At 40.2% G+C, this 6,719-nt stretch overlaps 1 non-coding gene across 1 annotated transcript; it reads left to right on the forward strand.

Annotated features, from left to right (window-relative positions):
- Positions 1-4,459: 4,459 nt before the first annotated feature.
- TRNAA-AGC (transfer RNA alanine (anticodon AGC)) lies at positions 4,460-4,532 on the forward strand. The gene has a single exon. It is a non-coding gene; the product is annotated as a tRNA-Ala (tRNA).
- The last annotated feature ends 2,187 nt before the right edge of the window (positions 4,533-6,719 follow it).

Here is a 6,719-nt window from a genome sequence, read left to right on the forward strand (position 1 = left end):
GAATAATTTGGATATGCAATATATCTTTCTCTGTCACTTTCTGGTTTTTTTTTTTATTATTTTAAAGGAGATTATAGCACAAAAGGGTTATTTGCAACTGTAAAAGCTATTCCCGTCTTGCAAACAATCTCAGCTTCTGCACCTATGACACCAAACATCAGGTTAACTGTTAGCAAGAAAAGGCAGTTTTAGCAATAAATGGTAAAACTTGCCTTTAGTTTACCAGCAGGCTTGGTGAAACTGTGTAGGCTAAGGTGCTCTAGCTCACACACTTATTCCTCAGTTCCTTGGAGTCTCTGAAGTTTTGGCAATAACACATCTCCTGTGTATTTATAACCTTGCTATCTTTGTGTGTTGCTAGATATTTTCCTGAAAAAAGTAAAATAAGGAAAAACCAGAAATTCATTGATTTCTTTCAGCAAGGCCTGAGCTATTTTTATGTAGCTCTTAAGTTCTTCTTTTGCAAAATGTTGTTAGTAAAATTACAGCTACTTCAACACTTCTCAAAAAAATAAAAGGCTGTGAAAAAAATTGTTTATGGTGTTCGACAACTTGAAACAAGAGCAATGCAGAATCTTGAGTTGTTTGCCAGTCCTTAGGGATCACAGCAGCATTTGAATTGTTAGCAGCCATCTCTAAACAACTTCCTGTGAAGAAAGCTTTATTTTTTCTGAAGATAAAGACAAAAATAAGGTGAGACCTTATTTTTTGTAAAAAAAAAAGGTTTTTGTCAAAAAAAAGGTGAGACCTTTGTTTTTTGTTTTTTTTTTTTTAATCTAAAGGCTTGACCAGGAAGTTACTCAGGAATGCCTGTTCTAAATATGTTCCTTGTCGTCACTGCTAAATAATGGAATAATGAGTGTTGGTTAGCGAACTCACTCTAAATGTGCCTGTGCACATTCTAGCAGCTGCCATAGAAAATGGAATTATTTACATGGCAAAGATCTCTCCTTACTTCACAAGTGTTACATCATTTTCACACTGTGTTTAATTTTTTTAACATTCTCCAAATACTGAAAAACTTTACACAATCAACCACCCTCTCCTGCCCTTCAAAATCTGCGGTTTACCTCTGACAGGACTAGCTTTAGTATTTTAAAAAACCAACCAAAAACCAACCAACCGAAAAAAAATCAGGTATAGCTTAAACATACAGCTGGCCATAAATCCAGAGCAACTTTATACCTGATTATTACTCTCACTTGTATCATTAGTGCTCTTAGACTTACAGCTATATTTTTTTCTGAATACATTATTCTTTCTTTCCCTTCCTATTTTCTTGTGGTTGGCACTGTCAGAAAATTGTAGCAAATCAGTGCTGCAGCTTGTCAAGCACAAAGTGGATACTGCCAGATAAAGACAGCGGCTTAGTTTCAGTTATTCCTAGTCTGTCTTGCCTCCTGCCAAAGAATCCAGCTCCAGGAACAACTGGATGTGCACGTACAGTATCTCCAAGCCATTCATCACATGTCAGGGCTAAGGTACATAAAATGATTCAGCATCACCAGAAGCCAGTAAATGAGGTAAAAACAAGCCAGGCTGGTTAGAAACCAGTCACGTGGTGATCCTACCTCCACTCAAGCTCTGATTTAATTTCTTCTTGGCCTGGCTTAAACTTGATGGTTGAGTAACTTCTCCCATCTATGGAGTGAGCAATGTGGCCTGGCTTAGCAAGGAACCATTGTCTGGTTTAGTGCCGACACAGTGCAGGAACAATCTCCTCTGTAAATGAAGATGTTCAAACAACAGTCAGAAAGTCACTGGGTGGCATATTATGGGCTACATAATTTGTCTGTATGTGCAGGACCAGAGAGGGTTTATGGAGAAGAGCAGAAGTGAACACTGCCATGACAAATCAGGTGGAGTTTGTAAACTCTTCTCACCCTACAGAGAACCAGAGCCAAACCCAGCTCTCTTGCTTGGTGTATCGCTTTATGTTTCTAAGATAGACCTGAGAGACCTCTGTGGTTAAAATAAGTAGAGGAAAGATGTAAAGCGGAGCTCAGCCATTTTGGTTTGATTCAGCTCAAAAAACCTGGGTCGATCAAGTTACCTGTATGTATGTGGAAGTTGTTACAGTTGTTACAGGTGTGTTCACATTATTTTTGTATCAGAAATAGTGGCCAGCAGGACCAGTGATTGTCACACTGTACTCAGCACCGGCGAGGCCTCACCTTGAGTGCCGTGTTCAGTTCTGGGCCTCCCGCACCAAGAGGGATATTGAGGTGTGTCCAGAGGAACACAACAGAGCTGGTAGAGGGTCTGGAGCACATGTCCTATTGAGGAGTGGCTGAGGGAGCTGCAGGTGTTTGTCGTGGAGAAAATGAGGCTCCTTAAGGGGAGACCTTATCACTCTTCACAACCACCTGAAAGGAGATTGTAGCCAGATGAGGGTCAGCCTCTTCTCACATGCATCTAGGGAGAGGACAAGAGGACATAGTTGTAAGATATGCCAGGGGAAGTTTAGTTTGGACATCATAAAGAATTACTTCACAGAAGGGGTGATTAGGCATTGGAATGGGCTGTGGGAATCCATAAAATCAGAGGGTTTTAGGAAAACTGCAGAAGACAGGCCTCAGATACAGTGGAATTGTGAACTGTGCTACAGCAGCAGAAAAATTATTTAAGCTGTAGAGAAGACATGGGAATAAGAACAATAGAGCTGTGTATTAGTGCTTGTTTGGCTTTCTAAGTTGCAAAAAGTTTATCTAGCAAGATATTAGGAAGGTTAAGCTTATGAATAGGGCTCTATGCGTTGTGCCTCACAAATGGGTATTGTATTAGAAATAAGTAAGTATTGTTTTAACCAAAGCTATGTGTGCTTATGGTGATTGGATAGAACTTTTGCTTTGGTGATTGGATAGATGCTTTTGCTTCATGTAATTGGCTTAGAAGGTTATAAAGTATGCTGTAACCTTAAGTTTTCCAGCCTGCTTCCTGGATTTGTGAGCTGTTAGCATCTTTCCATTATCATAATCATGTAATGAGACTGATGCTGAAAAAATAAACAGCTTGAGACGCTATTCCAGCAGCCCCGTCCTGTTCATGTCTGTAAATAAATTGCCGGCGTCATGGGCTGCCCAGGGAGGTGGTGGAGTCACTGTCCCTGGGGATATTTAAGGAAAGACTGGATGTGGCACTTAATGGCACGGTCTGGTTTACATGGTGGTGGTGTTCAGGCAGATGTTAAACTCGATGATCTCTGAAGTCTTTTCCAACCTAGTCAATCCTGTAATTCTGTGAAGCAGAAGCGAGGAGGCTGGGGGAAGGAGGGGATGGCAGAGCACGGAGCAGGTGGCAGGGGATTTTGGAACGCCAAGGGAAAGGCTTTGTGGAAGCAGAGACTGCTGTCCCGCGGAAGCAGCGAAGCAAAGGCGAGGAGCCGCGGCCCAGGGGCCGTGAGGGAGCCGCAGCTGCAGGGGCCATGGCGGGAGCTCGGAGACGGGCGCGGAGCGGCCGGGGCACCGCTGCTCCGGGGCGGCCGTGCCATCGCTGCTCCCCGGCGGGGCGGGGGCCGGGCCCCGAGGCATCTGGGTGCTCTTTGGGGGGAGCCGAGCTCCAGGGGGCTCTGGGTGCAGTTTTGCGGGCGTAAAGGACCAGGGGTTGTGGGTGCAGTTTTTAGGGGTGGTAAAGGACCAGGCGCCCGGGGCTGTGGGTGCAGTTTAGGGGGGAGGGGGCGTGCACCATCGTGTTCACTGCCTACGCTGTAAGCTTTATACTACGTGTCAAGCCACGTGAGCACCGGTGCGTTCATTTTTCAAAAAGTCAGTGTTTTAAGGCTGGTAAAAGTAATGTATTAATTATAGGGAAGTGCGTTTGGTGAGGTAATAAATAAGAAAAATACAGATCTGCTTTATTTTCACTTGAAGCTTCTCAGAGAAGCCAGGCACCCGCCAAAAGGATGTATGTGTGCATATATACATATTTATATGACAGGATGTGTGTGTGCATATATAGATATATATATGCGCTCACACACATATGTGTAAGTTTTGACTATAAAACTGTTTTATTCAAGCATATAACATTTTTTTCCTCTATTAAACATTTCCTGAACCAGTCTTTACATGTGCATGGCCTGAAAATTGGAAAGAACATGGGATTTCCTTGTTGAATTTGGAACAGTTGTTCAATAAAAGTAGGGCCTTTTTTTTCTTTTCCTTTTTCCTCTACAAACACACATTTGGTTTCTTTTAAGTAACTTGATCTTTTGGAGAGCTTCTTGTATGAAACCAGCTGAATAACAAAGACTCGTGCTATAAAAGGATGAATAAGATCATTCTGATCGTGTGCATGCTGAAAGATGTGTCCCATGATTGCAGCTGTGTGCTGCAGTCAGTTGTTGAGTGGAAAGAATGACTCAGCAAGAAACAACGAATTTATAAACAAATGTAGTTAGGTTTTGGTTTTTGTAAGTTCAAAATGTCTATGTCCTAGTTTTAAAACTTTTTTTATAGGTGGGGAATTAGCTCAAATGGTAGAGCGCTCGCTTAGCATGCGAGAGGTAGCGGGATCGATGCCCGCATTCTCCAGTCTTTTGAGCATTGAAGTTGCCAAAGACCACACGGCGGCGTTCAAAGCTGTTTTCCTAGTTACTTTTAATTTTTCTTGTATAATGGTGTACAGAAACCTGAGAGAACTGTACATTAAAATAAAAAGGCATATTGATTTAAATATTTCATTTTTTCATTTCAAAATCAGATGTTTGCTCTTCTGCATAGAGGAAGTAAAAAAATATAATCTTTGAATGAAATAATCAAATTTACTGACACCTTAATGCAATAAAAAATACATGTAAAATTTATTGGGAAAAGGAAATGAGGAATTTTTTGATTGGTCCTTAAGTATTTGTTTAATGATTTAATTCATTAGTTAACTTTACATTTGATATTATAGTTTAGTGTGTAGTGAACAAAATTTTGTATTCATGCTTTGAGTAAGACTCGTTGTTTCTGCTCTGTTTTGGTTGTATAGGCTGTTTATTAGAAAGAGCGGGCTAGAACATTCTATAATTCTTTTGCAGCTGCTAGCAAGATCGTGCCTTTTGCTTGTGAGCTTTCACATCTCTGAAGTACCACAGAAATTTTATCTCTCAATCTGTGCTTGCACTTTTTAAGGATTCATGAGGATTTTTTTTTTTGTTTAGTGGTTTGTTTGTTTTAATGCTGATTTTATTTTCTTACTGGCTCATTCAGATATTTAACTGCTTGTACTTCTAGTTTGAGATACATGAGGAAACGAGCAGAGTGTGCTTCTTACACGTACATTGAATTTGTGCAATTAGGAACTTGGGAGTGCACATATTAAAACAAACAGAAATGGGAAACAAAAGTTTTTAATTAGGCTCCATCTTAAGGGAGGAGGACAAACTCTGCTGTATAGATTTACAATTAGCACTTGTGAAAAAAATAAGGGAGATTTTCCTGTGACCATGACAAAAAAGGAATTAACTTCTAGATGGAATGGGACAGAAATTGCATTTGCTTATTTCTCTTGTATTTTCCAAATACTGTAGAGAAAAAGGGAATTGTGACTGTAAGGCTGCTTGATGCCTCTTAAAATGAAGTCTAATGGAGAGAAAAGTACTGTGGTCTTACCATGAGTCCCTTTTGGACTCAGGTAATAATTTAAATGTCTGTTTGCTTGGAATGAGACTCTTCAGTAGGCTTCTCTGTGATTATTATTGCTTCTGTGTTTTCTGTGTTTCTGTTACTGCATAATACCTGACACTTTGTGTGCTTTTAAGGGAAATGAGTTATATTGCTCTTCTTGGCTGATCAAATGCAAGTTGCGCACTGATGAATGAGGGAATTTGGTGTGGCTCTGTTCAGGTGCAGTCTGCAACCACTCAAAAAGCTGAAAGCTCTCAGGAATAATGACTTTTTCATTACATTTGTGCCCAGCTTCCTACATTGGGGCACTTCTGTCTATTAGAGCTTATAAACACTGGAAAAGCTTACTTCTAATTATTTTGGTGTAAATATGAATAGAAGGTTTTTGCTCACCCCATGTGGTGTTTCATGTCCTTATTTTTTAGGACATCCTGTGAAGAATTTACAGGTTTGAGAGACACAAGGCATCCTGGCTCTCAAAAGAACTACTACCTGTGGAAGTATACTACTTGTTAATGGGTAAGTAGTTCCCAAAGCCCCATGTCAAAGGACTGACCACTCTGGGTCTGTCAGTGCTTTCTGTGTCAGAAATTACATAGAGATATGCTATGTAAAGAACCACGAGGGAATTCGGTTTTATTTGATTTCTATTATTCTTATTACTCTTACCACTTGCACTTTACATTACAGTCCTCTGTAATGTCATGCTTAAATCAGTTACACAAGGTAGTTATTCATTCTGAAAAATAATTTGTTTGTACTAAACTTGCTGGAAGATATTGCTATGTCTTTGTTGTAGTCTGTAAATAGGAAATAATTATTCCTTAGTTGTGTTTTATCAATACCTTGTTCGAAATACTACTTAGAAAATCTTTCAGGCTGAGATGGAGCTTGGGGACCATAATATGGCAACTCTGGAGACAATGTTGTACAATGTGAAGGCCATCTGTAGAATCTGCACTCAAAAATGTCAACTCTGTGAAACTCTTAAATAAAATTATTTCACAACATGATTGTAGAACATTTTTTGCTGCTAAATGCAGGCCTTGACATCTAGTGGATGGGTCTGGACACAGATGGACTGTGGAGTCTGCTGTCTGCTTTCAG

Source organism: Molothrus ater, chromosome 1 (assembly GCF_012460135.2).
Source record: "Molothrus ater isolate BHLD 08-10-18 breed brown headed cowbird chromosome 1, BPBGC_Mater_1.1, whole genome shotgun sequence".
Lineage (NCBI taxonomy): Eukaryota > Metazoa > Chordata > Aves > Passeriformes > Icteridae > Molothrus > Molothrus ater.